General features: G+C 50.4%; 1 protein-coding gene across 4 annotated transcripts in view; it reads right to left on the bottom strand.

Moving 5' to 3' along the window:
* MAMLD1 (mastermind like domain containing 1) overlaps window positions 1–22291 on the bottom strand; it is a 119503-nt gene extending 97212 nt beyond the window's left edge. For 3 of the 4 annotated variants that reach the window (XM_059883599.1, XM_059883600.1, XM_059883601.1), the window contains exon 1: window positions 20156–20416. The gene's annotated coding sequence lies outside the window, so the exon portion shown is untranslated. Of the gene's footprint in view, window positions 1–20155; window positions 20417–22140 lie in introns of those variants that run through there. The other variant, XM_015461476.3, reaches the window with a different exon arrangement.
* Between the last annotated feature and the right edge of the window lie 263 nt (window positions 22292–22554).

Raw genomic sequence — 22554 nt, 5'->3', positions numbered from 1 at the left:
ATCTTTCCCAGCATCAGGGTCTTTTCCAATAAGTCTGTTCTTTGCACCAGGTGGCAAAAGTATTGGAGCTTCAGCTTCAGCATCAGTCCTTCCAATGAATATTCAGGACTGATTTCCTTTAGGATTGACTGGTTTGGTCTCCTTGCAGTCTAAGGGACTCTCAAGAGTCTTCTCCAACACCACAGTTCAAAAGCATCAATTCTTCAGTGCTCAGCTTTCTTTATAGTCCAACTCTCACATTCATACATGACTACTGGAAAAACCATAGCTTTGACTATATGAAACTTTGTCAGTGAAGTGATGTCTCTGCTTTTTAATACACTATGTTTGTCATAGCTATTTTCCCAAGGAACAAGTGTCTTAATTTTGTGGCTGCAGTCACTGTCTGCATTGATTTTGGAGACCAAGAAAATGAAATCTGACACTGTTTCCACATTTTCCCCATATATTTTGCCATGAAGTGATATGACTGGATGCCATGATGTTCATTTTCTGAGTGTTGAGTTTTAAGTCAGTTTTTTTTCACTCTCCTCTTTCACTTTCATTAAGAGGCTCTTTAGTTCCTCTTCATTTTCGGCCATTAAAGTGGTATCATCTGCATATCTTGAGTTTATTAATATTTCTCCTGGCAGTCTTGATACCAGCTTGATTCATCCAGCCTGGCATTTCCCATGATGTACTCTGCATCTAAGTTAAATAAAAAGGGTGACAATATGCAGCCTTGACATACTCCTTTTCCAATTTTGAACCAGTCTGTTGTTCCATGTCCGATTCTAACTATTGCTTCTTGTCCTGCATACAGGTTTCTCAGGAGGCAGGTAATGTGGTCTGGTATTCCCATCTCATTAAGAATATTCCAGTTTGTTGTGATCCATACAGTCAAAGGCTTTAGCATACCCAGTGAAACAGAAATGTATGTTTTTCTGGAATTCCCTTGTTTTTTTCTATGACCCAGTATAGGTTGGTTCCTCTGCCTTTTCTAAATCCAGCTTGTACATCTGGAAGTTCTGAGTTTGCATATTGCTTAAGCCTAGCTTGAAGGATTTCGAGTATAATCTTGCTGGCATGTGAAATGAGTGCAATTGTACGGTAATTTGAACATTCTTTGGCATTGCTTTTCTTTGGGATTGGAATGAAAACTGACCTTTTCCAGTCCTGTGGCCACTGCTGAGTTTTCACTGTACCTGGTATCAACATTTATTATATAAAAAACATTAATCAGGACTGTGTGGAATTGGCAGAAGAATAGACACACAGATCAATGGAGCAGAAATAGACCCACATAAGTGTGCTCCATTAATTTCTGACAAAGATGCAAAAGCAACTCAATAGAGGGACAAGCTTCTCAACAAATGGTGCTAGAGCAATTGGCCATTTATACGCCAAAAAAAAAAAAAAAGATGAATCTTGATTTATATGTCACACTTTGAACTGAGAAAGCAGAGACATCACTTTGCCGACAAATGTCCATATAGCCCAACTATGGTTTTTCCAGTAGTCATGTACAGAGGTGAGAGTTGTACCATAAAGAAGGCTGAGTGCCAAAGAACTGATGCTTTCAAACTGTGGTGCTGGAGAAAACTCTTGAGAGTCCCTTGGACCACAAGGAGATCAAACCAGTCAATCCTAAAGGAAATCAGCCCTGAATATTCATTGCTGAAGATGCTGAAGCTGAAGCTCCAATACTTTGGCTACCTGATGCGAAGAATGGACTGACTGGAAAAGACCCTGATGCTGGGAGAGACTGAAGGCAGGAGGAGAAGGGGACGACAAAGGATGAGATGGTTGAATGGGATCACAGGTTCAATGGATATGAGTTTGAGCAAGCTCCGGGCAGATGAAGGACAGGGAGGCCTAGCATGCTGCTGTCTATGGGGTCATAGAGTCAGACATGACTGAGCAACTGAACAACACAATATTAGCTTCCTGATTTTGATCAACATTTTATTCTTACGCTAGAGAATGTCTTTATTCTTAGGCAATACACATTCAAGTATTTTGAGATAAAAGCACATTGTGTCTGCAATTTATTTTCACCCAGTTTAGAAAAAGAAATGTGTTTGTGTGCATGTGTAGAGGGGGGAGTAGATAAAACCAAATAAATGTGGTAAAATGCTAGTATTTGTGGAATTGAGAAGGTATGCAGAAATTATTTGTATTTTCCTGACAACTTGGCTTGAAATCTGAATTCATGTCAAGCTAAAAATTAAATTTAGAAAGCTTAGAAGTGATCAGTTAACCCAGTGGAGAGCAGGTGTAGATAGAAGCCTGAGGGCCAACTGTTAGAAAGTATTCACAGTTTATACATGGGTTTATAAGAGGCAATGGGACAGGTGTCACAGGCACACACATTTGGAGAATACTAACTATTGTTTTGATAAATTTCAAAACAAAACCAAAAGAAAAAAAAAAAAACGGAGCCTTCTTCTCAACAAACAACCTGTTGCAAACGCCCCTCAAACCTGGCTCAGCATGGCAGACACCAGGTGGTCTGCTGAACTCCTTCTAGGTCCGCACTCAGAACCTGGCCCACAAGACAGAAAAACAGAATAGGAGGGCTCCTTTCAGGTAGAGCCAATTGGCAGAATGGATGGATGGGTGGGTGGATGGATGGATGGATGGACAGTAGATATAAGAGTTTAGATATAAAAGGCTACTAAATACTCTTGCTGAAAAAATTATATCAATTAGTGATGATTAGCAGTATTAGTTATTATAAATAATTTCAGCCCAGAGAACAAAGAAAGCATTTTATAAAGTACAGTGCATCAGTGACCTGCTAAAAGGAGAACGTTTAACTTGAATAGTCTAGTTGTGTTTTCCAATATGGTAGCCACTAACCACATGTGGCTACTGAGCAGTTGCAATGTGGTTAGTCTGAATTGAGATGCACTATAAATGTAAACTATACACTGCAATGCGAAGACATAGAATCATAATCTAAAAACTGTGTACAATATCTCAATAAGTTTTATACTGATTATATGCTGAAATCATAATTTTAGAATTGTCATTGTTGTTTAGTTGCTCAGTCGTGTTCAACTCTTTGTGACCCCATGGACTGTAGTCCACCAGGCTCTTCTGTCCACAGGATTCTCCAGGCAAGAATACTGGAGTGGGTTGCCATTTCCTTCTCAAGGGGATCTTCCCAAATCAGGGATCAAACCTGTGTCTCCCATATTGCAGGTGAATTCTTTGCCACTGAGCCATGCAGGAAACCGCCATAAGTTTAGATAGATTAGGTTAAATAAAATATATTTTTCAAATTAGTTTCATCTGTTTCTTTTTTACTTTTTTAATGTGGCCACTAGAAAAATGTTAATCTGTATGCATGGCTCGTGTTTATGACTTGCATTATATTTCTTGTAGGCAGAACTGGCCTAGTTGATCAATAGTTTTGCAAGTTTTTGCTCAAATCTTACCTTCTCAGCAAGGTCCTTCCTGTCCACCATATTTAAAAGTGTATCCTTGACGTAAAAGACTCATACACTGAGAACTACAGAACATTGATAAATGAAACTGAAAATGATTCAAAGAAGTGGAAATATATCCTATGCTTTTGGACTGGAAATAATTACTATTGTTAAACTGGCCATACTATTGAAAGCAGTCTACAGAGTTAATACAATCCCTATCAAATTAACCATGAGCTTTCTCACAGAACTGGAACAAATAATCTTGAAACTTCTATGGAACTGAAAAAGACCGAGAATTGCCAAATAAAGAAAAAGAACAAAACTGGAGGCATAAACCTCCCAGACTTCAGACAATACTACAAAGCTACAGTAATCAAAACAGTGTGGTATTGGCACAAAAACAAACATCAATGGAACAGACTGGAGCCCAGAAATAAACCCACACACGCATGGTAAATTAATCTTGAAAAAGCAAACAAGAATATACAATGGAGAAAAGACAGTCTCTTCAGCAAGTGGTGTTGGGAAAGCAGGACAGCCACATGTAAACTAATGAAGTTAGAACATACCCTCATACCATGCACAGAAACAAACTCAAAATGACATGACACCATAAAACTCTTAGAAGGGAACATAGGCAGAATACTGTTTGACATAAATCACAGCAATATTTTTTTGGATCTGTCTCCTACAGTAATGGAAATAAAAGCAAAAATACAAATGGGACCTAATTAAACTTAAAAGCTTTTGCATGGCAAAGGAAACTACAAACAAAATTGGAATCAGAGAAAATATTTGCAAGCAATGTGACCAAAAAGGGATTAATGTCCAAAATATCCAAACAGCTCATATAGCTCAATATCAAAAAAATTTAAAAAAAAACTCAATAAAAAATGGGAAGACATTTCTCCAAAGAAGACATATCAGTGGCAAACAAGCACATGAAAAGATGCTCAGTATCACTAAGTATTATATAAATGCAAATCAAAACTACAATGAGGTATAACCTCACACTGGCTAGAATGGTCATTGTCAAAAGTTTACAAATAATAAATGCTGGAGAGGGTGTGGAGAAAAGGGAACCCTCCTACACTGTTGGTGGGAATGTAAATTGGTGCAGCCACTGTGGAGAAGTATGGAGGTTCATTAAAAAACTAAAAATAGAGTTGCCATATGATCCAGCAATATCACTCCTAGGTATATATCTGGAAAAGATGAAAACTTTAATTTGAAAAGATACATGCACTCCAATGTTCACAGCAACACTATTTATAATACCCAAGACATGGAAACAAGCTAAGTGTCTATCTACGGATGAACGATGTAGTGTATACACACAAAGCAGATGCAGTGTATATACACAAAGGAATACTACTCAGCCATTTAAGAAATAATGAAATATTGGTATTTGCAGCAACATGGATGGACCTAGAGATTATCATACTAAGTGAAGTTCAGACAGAGAAAGACAAATATCATATGATATCACATATGTGAAATCTAGGAAAATGATACAGATGAACTTTGGAAAGCAGCAAGAGACCCACAGACACAGAAACAATCTTATGGTTACCAACAGGGAAAAGCGTCTGAGAGGGATAAACTAGGAGTATGGGATTAGCAGATACAAACAAATATATACAGAATAGACCAACAACAAGGTCCTACTGTATAGCACAGGGAACTATATTCAGTATCATGTAATAAACTACAATGGAAAGGAATCTGAAAAGAACAGTTGCTATACACCAGAAACTAACACAGCATTATAAATCAACTGTACTTAATAAAAATAAAGTACCTACTAAAGAGAAAACAAAAGTGCACCCTTGTCCAACATCCCCCAACTCCCTTCCCTGACTCATTTTGCTTCAAGATACATCACTTCAAACATATTATAGTTTTTACATATTAATCTTGCTGTTACTTGTCTCCCCCACTAGAGTATCGTCCATGAGGGTTTTTTTCTGTTTTGGTCACTCTTATATCCCTGCTCCTGCTGCTGCTAAGTCACTTCAGTCGTGTCCGACCCTGTACGACCCCATAGACGGCAGCCCACCAGGCTCCTCTGTCCCTGGGATTCTCCAGGCAAGAACACTGGAGTGGGCTGCCATTTCCTTCTCCAATGCATGAAAGTGAAGAGTGAAAGTGAAGTCGTTCAGTCGTATCTGACTCCTAGCGACCCCATGGACTGCAGCCCACCAGGCTCCTCTGTCCATGGGATTTGCCAGGCAAGAGTACTGACACATCATTAATTGGCATAAGTTCTTTCACTGTGGGTATTTAGTAGCCTTTTACATCTTAACTCTCATGTATCTGTTTATTCTACCTTCCATCCATTTCTCCACCCATTCATTCATCCCCACCCATCCATTTTCCAACAGTGCCTGGCACAAAATAGACACATACACACAAAATCTTTGCTCAATCAGTTTTTCAAAATGATTCCTGAACAGTTCCTGAACTGACCAGCATCCAAGTTCCAGTTTCATCCTGACCCCACCTTTCCTTCTGTTCAAGAGGGAAAAGAGAGGCAGCCTGCTATCCCTGTCCTCAACCCCGAGAGGGTCCACAGGAGAAAGAAGGATCCTAGGCACTGCCCTCTTTTCCCACCTCCCTTTCTGCTTTGATTTCAAGGCCAATGCTCCCAAATCTGTGTGAGGAGGAGGGAATAGATACATTTTTCCAAAAGGCAGACAGCCTCCAGGAACTATGTGGGCAGAGAAGCACATATACTTAAAAGTGCTAGAGCGATTTTCATCTTTTTTTTGGACTTGATGTCCCCCTTCCTCTTTCAGACAATTACTGAAGTTAACCACTAGAAAAGATTAAAAGGTCATATAATCCACTGGTCAAATCACATTCTCCAAATAGAACAATCCAAACCAATAAAAAGAAAAATCTCAGAGAGCCCACCATCCCTCTAGGCCAGCCCCTCACTGTAGTCAAGGGACCTACAGGGCCCAGAGAGGGGAAGGGACTTATCCAAGGCCACACAGTGAGGGAGCAGAGCTGAGCCGGGCATCCAGGCTGCCTCCCTCTCAGACCAGGATCTCTCCAACTCTACATCCCCATAGTAGTCCTGTCCCAGGCCAGAGGAGGTGGTGGCCAGGCCCAGAGAAGAGGTGGTTGGTTGGGCCGGAACCAAGAGAAACAGTCCTAGAACTGCTGGCCCTGTGGGGACAAGCTGGGTAGAGTTTGTAAGAACCCCATGAACTACAGGTGGCCAATACATTTATATGGTTAGAAAACTAACAAACAAGCAAACCTGGTAAGTACTATGGGTGCAAACAGTGGTGCAAAATCTTCTCTTAGAAAAGACAAACTGTTAGTCACTGCAAAAATCAGGGGTGGGGCGGGGCTGGGGGCTGGGTTCTTTTTTTTTTTCTCATAATGAAAATTAGCAAATATGAAGTCAAACCCAAAGCATCTTACATGTTTAAATTAAAATCATTTAAAATAATAAGGTCCCAAGGACCACACCCCCCTGTTATTTAAAAAAATCTGATTTATTTAAAATTAGGCCATCAAAAGTATTTAGCTGCGAAAAACTCAGATGCTGGGGACAGAGATGGGGACAAAAATCCCTTTTTGATAAGCTACTATTTGATGGCTAGAAATGAAAATCTCTCAGTCCTCTATTCTACTGACTACAGGCCCACCCCAGCTGGAAGCCTGGGTGCTTCTTCTGTAAGGGTCTATGACCTATGGGGTGGGACAAAGAGCCCCCAAGTGGGCTGAGAGCAGGAATACTTGAGTCCAGGATCAGCTCAGCTCCTGGTGGCTTGCTGGGTGATCCGGCCCCAGCATCCTCATGTGTAAAAGCAGGGGTCTCTAAGGGAATTCATGCTTTCCCCATTCTTTGGAAGTGAAAGCCACTCAGTCGTGTCCCACTCTTTCTCCAGGCCAGAATATTGGAGAGGGTAGCCTTTCCCTTCTCCAGAGGATCTTCCCAACCCAGGGATTGAACCCAGTTCTCACGTATTGCAGGCTGTTTCCTTACCAGCTGAGCCAGAAGGGAAGCCCCAAAATACTGGAGTGGGTAGCCTATCCCTTTTCCAGGGGATCTTCCCAACCCAGGAATCGAACCGGGGTCTCCTGTATTGCAGGCAGATTCTTTACCAAATGAGCTGTTAGGGAAGCCCATTCTTTGGCCCTACATAAATCCATATCCACTTTTTTGTTTTTACCCAAACTTTTGCTAAGAGTCACAGTCTCCACCTACCAAACTAAAATGAAACCCCCACGCTTTCAATCCTCAGGTCGTTTCAAAAACAAATTATGATTTCTGCTTTTCAAATATTGTAATTAAAGTGTTAGTTTCTCAGTCATGTCCGACTTTTTGTGACCCCCATGGACTATAGCTCACCAGGCTCCTCTGTCCGTGGGGATTCTCTAGGCAAGAATACTAGAGTGGGTAGCCATTCCCTTCTCCAGGGGATTTTCTGACCTAAGGATTGAACCCGGGTCTCCTGCGCTGCAGGCAGATTCTTTTACTGAGCCACCAGGGAAGCCTGGCAATTCAGAGAAGCATGAAATGGCAGAGGGGGGCAGAGCGTTCAGATTCCCCTCGTCAATCCCTTCACTGTACAGATTGGGAAACTGAGGCTCCTAGTGGACTTGGAGCACAAGTTGGCCAACCCCTAGGTGAATGTTCTTCCCACTGTGGAACTAGACTCAGAAATTTGGTTGCAAACAGGGAATCTGCCAAAGGCCAAACACAAACTGCCATACTTTCTGATTGAAGAAGCACTGCTGTTTCAGTTGATGATGTGATGATGTCTGAAATTACCAGGTGGCATCTGCTTCTCTAGTGGCTCAGTTGGTAAAGAATCTGCCTGTAATGCAGGAGACCTGGGTTCAATCCCTGGGTCAGGAAGATCCCCTGGAGAAGGGAATGGCTACCCACTCCAGTATTCTTGCCTGGAGAATCCTATGGACAGAGGAATGTGGTGGGTTATAGTCCATAGGGTTCCAAAGAGACACGATTGAACAACTAACACTTTCAGTATCTTTCACCACTCAGCTATCTGCTTTCCAGGGGCCTGTACGATTCCTCCCCTCCAGATAAACAATGAAGCTAAGGCCAAGACATTCCAGCAAAGGATGGGGTGCGGTTACCACACCACATGATGAGCCGGTATTGAGCATCCATGTTCATCATCCTCGCCACTGAGCCAGCCTGGGGAATCGGCTGGTTCAACTAAAGAAAGAAAGGGTGTGGGGACACCTCAGTTTGTCTGCAATCCAGTCCAAAGCCAACCAGCACTGCTCTTTATAAAGGACAGGGAAAGCCCAAGCTCCTTCGCAGATCCCATCTGCTAATTTCCATGGCAGGCAGATGCGGAGAATCCTCCACGGCGCTGGGCCAGGGACACACCCCCTGGCCCCACTCCAGAGCCAAAGAGGGCTGGGCAAGCAGGACCCTTAACCAGGCATGGCATTGGGAACTGTCTAAATCCCAAGACACATGTGCCCTATCCCTCCCAAGCCAGACTCTTTTATGCTAACTTGCCTGCGTGTAAATTACACGATCTCAAAGGAAAGGATGATAGGACGCTCATGTCAAAAGAGACCTGCTTTTCTTTAATTTCTTGGGCCAAATGGGAAGGCAAAATGAAGAGTAACCAATCAGCAACCTGAGAGCGTGCCCACACCTGCTGTTTGTAAGACTATCTTACCAACACCATCTTGCTGGAATCTGCCATGATACCATTAAGCTAGGTAAAGCCAGCCTTCTCATATACCCATCTGACAAATGAAGACACTTAGGGCAGCTTCATGAACTTGAACAAATCCCACAGGTGGTCAACACCTGGCACCAATGGCAAAACTCACTGTTCTTCCCACCACAGCACAGCTGCTGCTGCTGCTGCTAAGTCACTTCAGTTGTGTCCAACTATGTGACCCAATAGACGACAGCCCACCAGGCTCCCCCGTCCCTGGGATTCTCCAGGCAAGAACACTGGAGTGGGTTGCCATTTCCTTCTCCAATTCATGAAAGTGAAAAGTGAAAGTGAAGTCGCTCAGTTATGTCTGACTCTTCGCGACCTCATGGACTGCAGCCTACCAGGCTCCTCCACCCATGGGATTTTCCAGGCAAGAGTACTGGAGTGGGGTGCTATTGTCTTCTCTGCCACATCGCAGCATTTCTATCCAAATGGTAACCGGCAATGGTGCCACATTGAAGCATTCTTAACCCATCTCAAAGGACCCATGAAGGAGCAATGAATGGGCTTCCAGAAAGGTATACAAGCCCCTGAAATTAGATACACCATTGCATATAATTCTCAAAGAAGTCCATGAGCCACACAAGGCAAAGAGCTGACCCTGCTCTAGAGAGACAGGAATCATTTTAGGTATGAAATGGGACTCAAGAATACACAGAAGAACTGTACAAAAAAGATCTTCATGACCAAGATAATCACGATGGTATGATCACTCACCTAGAGCCAGACATCCTGGAATGTGAAGTCAAGTGGGCCTTAGGAAGCATCACTACAAACAAAGCTAGTGGAGGTGATGGAATTCCAGTTGAGCTATTTCAAATCCTGAAAGATGATGCTGTGAAAGTGCTGCACTCAATATGCCAGCTAATTTGGAAAACTCAGCAGTGGCCACAGGACTGGAAAAGGTCAGTTTTCATTCCAATCCCAAAGAAAGGCAATGCCAAAGAATGCTCAAACTACCACACAATTGCACTCATCTCACATGCTAGTAAAGTAATGCTCAAAATTCTCCAAGCCAGGCTTCAACAATACGTGAACCGTGAACTTCCAGATGTTCAAGCTGGTTTTAGAAAAGGCAGAGGAACCAGAGATCAAATTGCCAACATCCGCTGGATCATCGAAAAAGCAAGATAGTTCCCGAAAAACATCTATTTCTGCTTTATTGACTATGTCAAAGCCTTTGACTGTGTGGATCACAATAAACTGTGGAAAATTCTTCAAGAGATGGGAATACCAGACCACCTGACCTGCCTCTTGAGAAACCTATATGCAGGTCAGGAAGCAATAGTTAGAACTGGACATGGAACAACAAATAGGAAAAGGAGTAAGTCAAGGCCGTATATTGTCACCCTGCTTATTTAACTTATATGCAGAGTACATCATGAGAAACACAGGGCTGGATGAAGCACAAGCTAGAATCAAGATTGCTGGGAGAAATATCAATAATGTCACATATGCAGATGACACCACCCTTATGGCAGAAAGTGAAGAAGAACTAAAGAGCCTCTTAAAGAAAGCGAAAAAGAAGAGTGAAAAGTTGGCTTAAAGCTCAACATTCAGAAAACTAAGGTCATGGCATCAAGTCCCATCACTTCATGGCAAATAGATGGGGAAACAGTGGAAACAATGGCAGACTTTATTTTTTTGGGGTTTCAAAATCACTGCAGATGTTGACAGCAGCCATGAAATTAAAAGATGCTTACTCCTTGGAAGGAAAGTTATGACCAACCTAGACAGCATATTAAGGAGCAGAGACATTACTTTGCCAACAAAGGTCTGTCCAGTCAAGGCTATGGTTTTTCCAGTGGTCATGTATGGATGTGAGAGTTGGACTGTAAAGAAAGCTGAGCGCTGAAAAATTGATGCTTTTGAACTGTGGTGTTGGAGAAGACTCTTGAGAGTCCCTTGGACTGCAAGGAGATCCAACCAGTCCATCCTAAAGGAGATCAGTCCTGGGTGTTCAGTGGAAGGACTGATGCTAAAGCTGAAACTCCAATACTTTGGCCACCTGATGCAAAGAGCTGACTCATTTGAAAACACCCTGATGCTGGGAAAGATTGAAGGCAGGAGAAGGGGACAACAGAGGATGAGATGGTTGGATGGCATCACTGACTGAATGGACATGAGTTTGGGTAAACTCCAGGAGTTGGTGATGGACAGGGAGGCCTGGCATGCTGCAGTCCATGGGGTGGCAAAGAGTTGGACAGAACTGAATGATTGAACTGAACTGAACTGAACTGGGGATCAAGAGACCAGCCAGGGTTGGCTTCTATGAAATCAATCTCAGAAGAGTCTTGGCAGCCAGGTGGTCCTGGCCATGTTCCAATCTCAAGGACAGAAACAGCTTTATGTGGGCAGGATGCCATGGGGCTGGGGAGGGGTTCCCCAAAAGGGTCTTTCTAACTGTTGAACCCCTCCTACCTGCACCCTGAAGAGCACATGCTCGCCAAGGAATGACAACCCTTACATCCCATAATTCCAGTAAGAGGTTCCAGATTCTCCCTAGTAAGGAAATCACAGGGCTCAGTGGTCAAGAAATCACCTGCAATGCAAGAGCTGAAGGAAACATGGGTTTGATCCCTGACTCTGGAAGATCCCCTGGAGCAGGAAATGGCACCCCACTCCAGTGTTCTTGCCTGGAGAATCCCATGGACAGAGAAGCCTGGTGGGCTACAGTCTATAGAGTCGCAAAGAACTGGACATGACTGAAGCAATTTACACACACGCACAAGAGAATCAAATGAAGGCACAGAGGGTGAGAACGGTGCCTTTTCAGGTAAGGGTGAGTGGGCAGATCTAGGATGCAGGAAGGGAAAGGTTGGGGGACTGAACCCAAACTAGTGTGCTTAGAATTTTGCAAAGGGCCAACCCAAAGGCACAACTGAAAAGGCCAGGAAGGCTGTCCTCAGCCCCGGGTGGAACAAGGGTTTCAGACCTAGCTCTGTCTGTCTGGGTGCTGCCTTCCAGAGAGGACGTACTGAGGATACTAAGAGAGGCAATGCTAGCTTCTAGTTCTAGACTTCTGGGTCAAAGCATGTTCTAAAAGGCAAAGGGCCTTCCCTTTTGGGGAGGAAATGAACAGGGATCATGCTTCTCAGCTCCTGAGACAAGTGTGTGTGTGTGTGTGTGTGTGTGATGCTTCTCAGCTCCTGAGACAAGTGTGTGTGTGTGTGTGTGTACAAGTTCAGCTCTGCATGACTTCCCCGGGCGGGCAGGGAGGCGAGGCCCCACAACTAGCTCATGTGTCCAGATGCGAAGGACTCCTGTCTGAGAAGCCAGACTTCCCAGCCACCCTGGGGTGGGGAAGGGGTCTCTGAGTATTAGCCACCGCTGCTGTTTGGGGATAAAGAGAACTGAAGGGCTGCCAGGTGGCTGCTGCTCCAGTAGGAGGGGCAAATGGAGAGGGAAGGAGAGTCGCCTGCTTGGAGCATCCCTGTAGCTTAATCCTGCAATTTCGCTGTCACTGCACTCTGAACGGGTTCTGCCTTGGGAGCAGGCCCTTGGGAGGCTCCAATTTGATAATGGCCTCACCTCTGCCGAAGAACCAGACCTCGCCACCTGCCCTATTAGCAGACAGGATGGGCTCCCAGGCTGCCCTCCTGTGCAGGGTATTAGTAATGTGCCAAAGGCAACACATAGGCCATAAGTCGGAGCACTGGCTGCCCCACTGGGATTAGTGCAGAGACACTCTCCATATTTTCAGGGCTCTTTTTGAGGGCTGTGGCTGCGAGGACTACAATAATATCATAACGTATAACTATAATTCTCTGTACCCCATCACTGGCAGATCGCTAGAAACAACCAGACTGTTAACTTTCATTCAAATGTCAGCACCATTATTTTAACACCAAGTGTGTCCGATTTGACTCCATATCCCTCCACATGGATGTGAGAGTGGTGGCAAAATGAAATGGCATACTTCTTTGAGCTTTTGTTACAACATGTTCATGTGGCAAACTGTGAAGAAAATGTAGTAATTAGAGGTTAAATTAATCCTTGACAGACAAGCGGCTTAGAAACGCCCTCCTCCCCAAACCCAGCATAAAGCACACCAGTCTTTCAGAATTAGACACGCAAAGCATGTGACGTTGGCAACCGCACTGAAACTACTGTCCCACTTAAAATTCCAAAGTCGGCGTTGCAACCTCCAGGGGCAGATCTTACACACTGAGGTCTCATTAAGAACAAAACCCAAACAACCCCTGCCACTGCCAACAAAGCCCACCCAGCCAAGCCCTCCGAGTGGCTGGTGGCCCCACACTCCATCAGCAACTTGAAAACAAGATATGACACACGCCTTTTGGAGGCACCACAGCCTTGGCCCTGTCTGATCCTTCACTTACAACCTCCGATTTCAGCTGGAAGAGAAAAGCCCTGTGACTTTATAGAAGAGGAAGTGGGGCCCAGAGAGGAGGCCTGACTTCCCTGAGGCGGCACAATGAGGGGAGACCTAAGGGAAAAGTCTAGTCTCCCACTCTCAGGTAAGTACCAAGTTTGGAATGCCTGCTTAGCACCCATGGGACTTTCCTCTTCCAGCTTGAACATTCTGTAAGCATCTGAGTGTCCAGGTGCATTAGTTCACCAGTGCCAATTCTTTGCAGGAACTGGGGTCACCTGGCCAGGGGGTTTCCAAAAAGGAAGGCAAGGCTGGATCCTGTCCCCTGTGCCATTCGTGTGATGTGGGGGGTTCAGGTTCAAACACTGGCAAAGTGGAAAAGCACTGTTAAGGATGGGGAAGAGGGCTTGGGACAGCTGGACAGAGGACTTGAGATCGTCTGAAGCATTCAGGATAACAACCTAGAGCTGTCATCAGGCCTTTAGTTCCAAAAGGCCCAAACTTCCTCTCCAGAGATGGAAGAAGGCACAAGCCGGGGTCACCGGGTCCTTCCAAGGCAGATGTCATTCAATAGCTCAGGCCCTGCAGCCTTCAGGGGCCTCTTCTAGAAGCAGCAGAAACCAAGTCCAGATCCTCCCACAGGTGGAGGAAAGGAAGAAGCGCAGGGTGGAAGCTCATGCTCAGCTCATCCTCCTCTGGGCCTTGTGGAACAATTCTCAGTCTTAGGAAAGCAGCATTTCCCACTTAATAGGTTACTTCTTGGGCAAAGCAAGCAGCAGGGCACCCTGGGAGGTGAAGGTGGTTGGGATGCCCCGTCGAAGCTGGGGCTGGGCTGTGTGCCCAGGGGCATGGTGTGGGTCAGAGGGCAGCCAGGGCAGGACTTAAGCCCTGTCCCTGGAAGGCTTCACTCTGGGGAGCCCACAGTCAGCAAAGCCCTCCACTATGCCTCACCCCACAGTGACAAATCTGATTGCTTTGGGAATTATGAAGAGGTCAGATGAAATTGGGGCACTTCTGTGAATGGGGAGAAAGAAGAAAGCAATGGAGTGGGAGAGGGAGGGAATCCAACTGTTTTTTTCTTTTCCTATCCCCTCCCCTTGCAGAAAATGCTCCTGGTTCTTCAGCTGCCAGGCTGGTCTCCTGCGAGCAGAACCCCATGGGACTATGCACTGAAATCCTGGCAGATAAATAGTATAACAAGCCAAGCCCCTCATCTCCTCAGGGAACCCCCCCACTAACTGCCCAAGGGCTCACCAGAGCCCGATGTTCCTCCTCTGCGACACTTGCAGATGAAATTATGACACAGTGATGACAGAAACAAGTAATAAGCACTGCCATAAAACCCAGTCAGGTTCCTACAGATTAATGAAGTTTCTCGCCTCAAAGTCCGGAAGACAGTTCAGGACTCAGTGTCTGCAAAATCAGACTGTTCACACTGAGCTTGGTGACGCTGCTTTCCTGCCGTACAGTTGACTGCTGCTGCCTAGGTTACCCCAGTGGCTGGCGTTCTGAGAGATGTATGATGGGAATTGGTTTATTGTGCTGATCCATAGTAAGTGACTCCTGTTCCCTGATCATTTATCTCCCTCCCCAACCACATCTGGGTCGGTCTATTCACGCTCTCAGCATTCTATCTGCTCCAACAAACACTCAGCCTTTTCTGCTTGGATAAGGAGATTTTTCAGTTACATCCATTATATGTGTATCAACATTTATGGCAGCAAAATAATTGCCAGAGAGCTCAGAGGACAAAAGGTCCTCCCTCATAATGTGATTGGTAAAAAAAAAAAGAAAAAAATCAATATTAACATCAAGCAGGCTAGTGGCAGATTCTTACATGACTGCTGTGTCCTCCAAGTTGGAAATGTGATTTTTTAAAAAACATCCAGCTGGACTAGGAAGCAGTGAGTTCAGAGCCCATACTCCAGTGGGGCACATGTGTGGAGGAGGAAGGCCTTTTTGTCCTTGAAACCTTGACTGAGTAACTGCAAAGCACCAAATCTGTTCTATACTAGATGAGTCCTTTGGAGACATGCCAGTCTAATTTCAAAGAGCTTGAGTCCCGTTATCTGGAAACCAACCAGTGATGAGGTGGCTGGCCGTCAGCAGGTCCTCAGACCACCAGATTAGGGGTACCAGACAGGAAGCCCTGCAGGTTGCTTTCCAGCCTCCAGCATCCACGCGTCTGGGTTAGAAGTTCACATGGGTGAAAGACTCAGAGAGGGAACACTTTCCACTTCTGTGTTGTTTGGATTGACCTTCTGTCCTTTTTTCTTCCTCCCTCTTCTTGATGCCCCTCAAAATCTCAGCTCCATTTCTTTACCTATCTAGCCCCCGCCCCACCCCAATAGTATTTCAGTTCACCAGAAAATGACTATTCCATTCACAAATCACAGAATGTTAGAGCTGGAAGGCACTTGGACTCCAAGGTTATGGTGGGGGGAGGGGGGCAAGGAGGGAGGATGGACTTGCCCAAGATCACTGTGCCAGTTAGTGGGGAGATTGTTCTAGAACACAAGTTTCCCAGCTCCTAGGCTAATGATCTCCCGAATGCATCACTGCAGAAAAAGAAAAATCAGAATCTTGGAAAAAGTTTACAGCAGATAGGAAGCCCCTTTAAAGAAGGCAAGTGGTTCTGCTGTCAGAAGGACCACTTGCCCAAGATCAGTTTCTGCCCATTTCAAAAACCTAAACAGCAGTTGAGTTTCCTAGGGAGAATCTATTAACAGGCGTATTTTAAGCCTTTAGGTGATCCGCTTAAAAGGAAAAAAAAAAAAAAATGATATTAAATGTGCTGGCCAACCTTGACAAAATCCCTTTCCTTAGTGCAAAGAATCAACCACAGTAAATCTCTTACCTTAAGATGCAATGAGTGCATGGCCCCCGCTCCCACCCCAGCAACAGGCTATTTCCTAGTTGAGTTTAAAAATTCAATGACGTTCCTATTTCAACCCACACATCTGTGTCACTGTCAGCGTCAGTGGCAGGAAAACAGAAGTAACCCTTTGCTAATGATTTCCTAACATGGAATTTCCTCGTATCTCCTCAAGTCTTTCTGTTTCCAATGCCAAACTGTTTTCTCTCCCCCCCACCCCTTTCTCAAACACATTGTACTGAAGGAAAACTGAAAATGGTCCCAGGCACAAGATGATGCTTTCTAAGGAGATCTTACAAGGAAAAGCCGCAGCTCTTTGTGATATTTTTAAGAGGTGGGGAGAGAATTGCTAGTTTTTCTAAAGCCAGTACCAACAAAACAGAGATTTCCTTCTGGGCATCTTGGAATCTCTCAGCCTGGCTCTCTTTCCCTTCTCCCGCCTCCTTCCCAAGTTCCACTTTGAGCAACATTCATACACCAGTGCTGAAGGTAACAGGCTTAAGCAGTGGAGGCACGCGTGGGAGGAGGCCGAGGGCCAGGGACGAGGCCAAAGGCCCTCAGGGCCAGGGACGATCTTTGCAGAACTAACACAAAGAAGCACAAAGCAATATAGGCGCCCATGACGTTTCTCCTCTGGAGAATATCCTATTTAATATGCACATTGGTCACAGAGAGAAAAGAGGGCTGTTACTTTAAGGGGAAGTCGCTGATTAGCTGCTCAGGCTGGCAGCAAACAGCTGGTCTGTCCGGCAGGTTCAAGGCCATTTCAGCTTCTCTCTTATGGAGGCACCATATGTTCCATCTCGCACATCAGCAGCTTTATTTTCCAATGATCTTGTTCCAGAAGGGAAGCACAAAGGGAAAGGAGAAGGTGGACCCCGTGTTTACCCTCTGAGTACTTCCTGTGGTTTTTAGATGCAATGGGGATGTGTATGTTTCGAGGCTGGGGATAGTTAACGCTTCTCCTTCTATTCCAAAGACCAGAGAACAAATGTCGGATCAACAGTTACGAATACCCTCCAGAGATCGGAAGAGAGTGCAGTAGGGGAAGGACAGTGAAAAGGCACACATACTACGTGGCCAGGACATTGAACGGGAAGATGGGGTGGAGGCGGGCAAAAGAGATCTGGAGGAATCTGCTCAGGAGACCGACCAGTCGAGTTCGGGCCCCACCTACTTCTCCTGATTTGTCAATTTTTCTTATGGCCAGTATTCCCTTTCTGAACAAACTTCACAAATAGACCCGCGGACCCGTCAGGGGGGCGGGGTCGGGGCCAGTCAGGCCGACAGGCTGGCTAAAGGTTACCTTAAACAGTATGTTTAACATTCCTCAGCTCAAAATCGACTTCCCGCAAGTTTGGGGGTGGGGTGAGGCAGGGCAGGTGTCAGGGATAGGGGCCGGCTGAATCCTCACTCCAACTAATGCTGGGAACCCGTGGGTTCTTAACACTCCCAAGCGCCGGGCCTTGGATCCCTACTCAGGCGGCAGACTCTTCACAGTCCAGAGGTGCGCCCTTGTCCCCACTGCTGGCCCGGGCTGCACGAATCTCGGAGGGGAGGTGGCAGTCCCGACTCCCTCCCTCCATGCAAAGGGGCCCAGCGGAGCGTTTGAACCCCTGTGTTAGGGGCTGCGGGCGGCTGGAGGGCGCAGGAGGAGGGAGGGGTGCAGTCGCGGGGTGGCGAACGCCTCAGAGTCGCCGCCATCGTCTCAGCCGTCGTCTCAGCCACCAGCAGGTGCGATAGCCACCCTGAGTCCTAACGGCGAGGGGCGCGGGCTGCAAAGCGAAACCGAGGCAAGGGCGCCCCCTATGCCCGGGACCGGGGAGTGCAGTGGCGAGCGGCGAGCGGCGTCGGCCCATCCTGCGGAGCGTGCGCCGCCTCTGGCCCCCGCGCCAGTCCGCTAGCCTAGCCGCCCGCCCAGCCGTCCTGGCGGCGGGGGGCCCCGGGTGTCCACGGCCGGACCGCCCGGCGCACTGCCGGCGCCAGGAGCCAGGGGCTCCCCACACCTTCCGAGATTCCTGCCGAGTGGCTTCGAGACCCAGCGCCCTCCCCCACCGCCTACACTTGCCCTCCTGTCCCAAGCAACTCGAAGCCACTGGGAGGCAGCCGCCCCCGCCCCTTGCCTCTGCGTCCCTTTCCCCTTCCCTCTCTCTAGCCTCCAGGGAAACAAAGGGGCTTTTTATAAAGCGAATTGGCGGCGGCGGCGACGGGGATGGCGGGGGGGGGGGGGGGCGGGAATCTATAAAGACAACAAGAGGCGGGGTGAGGGACGAAGCTGAACGGCCTCCGGGAGCCCCAAGCGACCGTGGCGGCCAGGAAGCCCCAGCGGGAGCGCGGCCGACCCCCCGGTCCGTGATCTCTCGGGTGGGGGCCCGCGCTCGCGGAAGGCTGGGCTGCCCCGTTGAGATGCTGCTTGCCGGCTCGCCGAAGCCTGGGAACCGGATCGCCCCGGCCGCGGGACCCAGGCTGGGCGGCGCGAGCCCCGCGGGTTCTCCCCTGGGAGACGCGGGCCCTCTCCTCTTCCCAGCTAACTCTTTCGAAATTGCTCAGGCTTGGGGAGAGTTTGCGTCTTTGTTCCAGCGAGGCAGCCTCTCGTACACCCGGCTCGCTCGCCCTCACAAAGTGCCGGAGCTGGCCTTGGTCGGCTACCTGCAAATGGCACGTTCGCCGTGGGGACGGCGCCCTGGGGGGAATTCCTTCTGCTGCCGAACAACGACAAGCCACCCCAGCAAGTGAAGTCACTTCTCTCCACGTCCCTGAGCCATCCTGTGCTCCCGCCCGCGTACACACTCACACCTACAATCGGGGCGCCCCAAACGGCCGCACCCGGCTGCAGGGGCACGACGGGGCGAAACCCCGGCCCGAAGTGCGTCTGTCTGCTCAGGTTCCGACGACTTCAGGGCAGTTTTCTGCAATCTAATCCTATTAGTGTCTGCTCAGTCCGCATTTAATCACGGATCAAAATCAGACGGTACGGCCAGCTTTCCAAGAGGCTTCCGACACGCTGCCTCGGGACGGAGCCTGACCGAGCCAACTGGCCGTGAAAAGTATTTGGCGGCGCTCCGGGGGGCTTCCCACCCGCCCTTGTTGGCGCTGGGTTGTGCCGCTGCTCCGAGGCCTGGGAGCTCGGGTCGCGGGGGCGCCGGGAGCTCCGGGCAGGAGCCCAGTCGGGGCTGCCTCCGGCCGCCAGCTCTGCTCGGGGCTGCTCTCCAGAGGAGAATTTGGCAGGGAAGGGAGCGAGAGGCGGCGGGCTCGGCGCGCGCACACTCCACACTCCCGTTCGGTGGCGGCAAACTGGCTACGGGTGGGGGTGGGGGGTGAATCCTGCGCCCAGCGCCCACTGCCGACTGGTCCAGGCTCTGGGAGCCGGGATGCGAAGGCAGCGTCGCCAGTGGCCTCCCGGCAGCGAGCGGCTCCGGGTGCGCCGGGACCGAGCGGGAGCCTCCTGGTGGCCCAGCGCGGCCGGGTGAGCCCTTGTGGCCCGCGCCCCTCTGCCTTCCCTCCTCAGTGCTTGACTGCCCCTGCCCGATTCCAGATACCCGGCGAGCGCCGGGGTGCAGGCACAGGCCACGGTCCCGGGCAATGCGAGCTGCGCTCCGCTCGGCCCGGCCAGTTAGAGAAGCGGGCGACCACGCGCAGCGCCAGGTGGGCCGTGTGCTCGGAGCAAACTTCGGGGTCCCCCGGCCCTCAGTAATCCGGGGCCTGCGCTCCTCCGCGACGCAGGCCACAAGTGGGGGCCACAAGTGCAGCTCGGCGCCCCCAGAGCATTCGGACCTCCCGCGCCCGCCCTCAGCCTTACCGTGCTGCGGAGCTCCCGCGGCGGCGGCGGCGGCGGCGGCGGCGGCGGGGGCAGTGCCCAAGGGGCAGGCTGCCCCCAGCGCGGGCAACCTGGCCTCCTTGGTGGCAGATCTCCCCGGGCTAGTGGCCGGTGCCCCCCGAGCCCGCCCGCCGCCGGCCGCTTCAGCTCGCGGCCAAGTTCATGCCGGCGGCGCTGCAGCGGCGGCCTCAGTCTGCTCGCTCCATTCCCACCGCCCGGCTCCGCGCCGCGCGCCCGGAAGGTGGAGTTTCGGGGGTTTAAGTTACTGATAGGCATTTCTCACTGCTGTGTCACTCGGGGAGGAGGAGACACGCACGCCGCACACTCACACACCCTCACACTCAAGGCGACGAACGGCTCCGGCCTTAAAGGGGAAGCCGCGCTGCCCCGCCCGCGACCCCGCTGGACAGGGAGTCCTGAAACGCCGAGTTCCGGGCCCGCACCGGGCCGGGGGCAGCAGAAGGCGGCGACCGCCAGAGGGGCCTACGGGGCCGTCCAGCCACTCTCTGAACAGGAAAGCGGCCACAGGCTGGCCTCCCTGTGGTCGTCTCGCTTCTCCAGTCAACTCCAGCTGGGCAGCCGGGCAGCAACGGGAGGCAAGGAATGGGCATGGGGACACTCACCTCGGTGGCTCCGCAAGCTGCGGGAGACGGTCGGTGCCCTAGGCGGCAGGTGGCCTGCCTAGACGGTGCGCCGCTGGCCAGAGGCGACAGCGGGGTGACCGAGCGTCCCCGGGCACGAGCGGATGGAGCTGGCCGGAGGGCAGCAAGCGGGGCCCCGCGCGCGCGGCAGGTACTCTTCCCGCTTCTGGGCCGAGCGAGCCGGCGGTGTGCGCCCTGGTAGGACGCAGAGCGAGCTGGGAGAGCGGGAGAACCAGCACTCACCAGCGACAGGGCCGGAGCGCGTGCCAGACCAACGGAGACCGCGGGAGGCCAGAGAGAGGGCGAGATCGAATCCCAGAGTGGCACTGGTGGAGAGGGGGCCGGAGCGGGAAAGAGAGACACAGTGCGGGGCGGAGGGGAGAGAGACAGTGGGGGCGGGGGAAGAGAGACACGGGGGGGGGGCGGAGGCAGAGAGAGACAGTGGGGGGCGGGGGGTGCAAAGAAACACAGTGCGGGGCGAGGGGTAAGAGACACAGTGGGGGCGGGGGAGGAGAGACTGTGGGGGACGAGGTAAGAGAGACACAGTTGGGGGTGGGGGAAAGAGACACAGTGGGGGCGTGGGGGAGAGACAGTGGGGGTCGGGGGGGAGAGAGAATAAGAGCTGGCAGCTCCCCGGAGGACCCCTATTGTCACCCGGGACAGAGTAACAGCTTCAGGTAGCCAGTTCCACGCCCGTCCCCCTTTCCCTACCCCGCAGAGACCGACCCCCAGCCGCGGCCCTGGCCTCATCTCCCTCGCCCCGGGAGGGCGCTCACCTTCCGCGGGCCGCTGCCGGGCAGGGAGCGCAGGTCTCACGGCCGCCGCGTCGGCCCGCCGGCTCCCGCCCAGACGGCCAAGGTGTCCCGCGGTGACAGCCGTGGAGACCCGGGCTCTCAGGTGGCGACTACCGAACTGCACCCGACCCCGCTCGTGGCCTAGAGGCGCCCCTCCCCCGGGGGCCCCCGCCGCCCCCGCTCCCACCCGGGTGCGGACCCTGTCTCAGCCTCCCGCCGGCGTGCTCGGCGAGAAGCCCGGGCGTGCCAGCCAGTCTCCCGCCTCTCTGGCCCCGGGCCGGCGGAGCCCCCGCGGGAGCTGGGCTGGCCTGGCCTCGCGCCGCGCGGGGTTATCCCGGGGCAGACACCTGCGGCTTCTGCAGGAACACGGCTTCTTCGTGAACTGCCCGGCGGCGAGCCGGAGCGTGCCGCCCGCCCTCTACCCACCCCCTACCCCCCGGGCACCAAGGCCCGTGGCTCCCCTCCCCGTCTCCCCCGGGGGCTGGCCCGCGCCCCCCAATCCGGGGTCCCCGTCTGGGCTGCATTTCCTAACCTAAACTTCCAGAGTGGCGGCGGGGGCCGAGCCCAGCCCGCGGACGCCGCGTCTGGTCCGACAGCAGCAACGCCGAGTGCAGCCCCTGAGTGGCCTGTGGGCTCCCGCCTGCACCTCCGAGGAGCGACCTGTTAGCAGCACATCTGGTCACGACTCGGCCGAGTTGCGGGCCGGGAATAAAGGGGAGGACCTGCCTCCCTTTCGGCCCCTCCTTCCCTCCACGCCCACGCCCTCGGTCCGAGAGAAGCGCCGAGCCCCCTCCCAGAAGCGAACGAAGTCCTTTCGTGGGCTGCGTAGGTGTGCCCGAGCAGATCGCTGGCCTCGGAGCGTTTCCCGAAGTTTCCTGACGGAGGAGCCATGCTCGGGCCCCGCCGCGGGCACAGGTGTCCGAGTCCTGCTCCTCCGTCCCTGTCC

This window comes from Bos taurus, chromosome X (genome assembly GCF_002263795.3).
Source record: "Bos taurus isolate L1 Dominette 01449 registration number 42190680 breed Hereford chromosome X, ARS-UCD2.0, whole genome shotgun sequence".
NCBI lineage: Eukaryota > Metazoa > Chordata > Mammalia > Artiodactyla > Bovidae > Bos > Bos taurus.
This window is presented reverse-complemented; position numbering and strand designations above follow the sequence as displayed.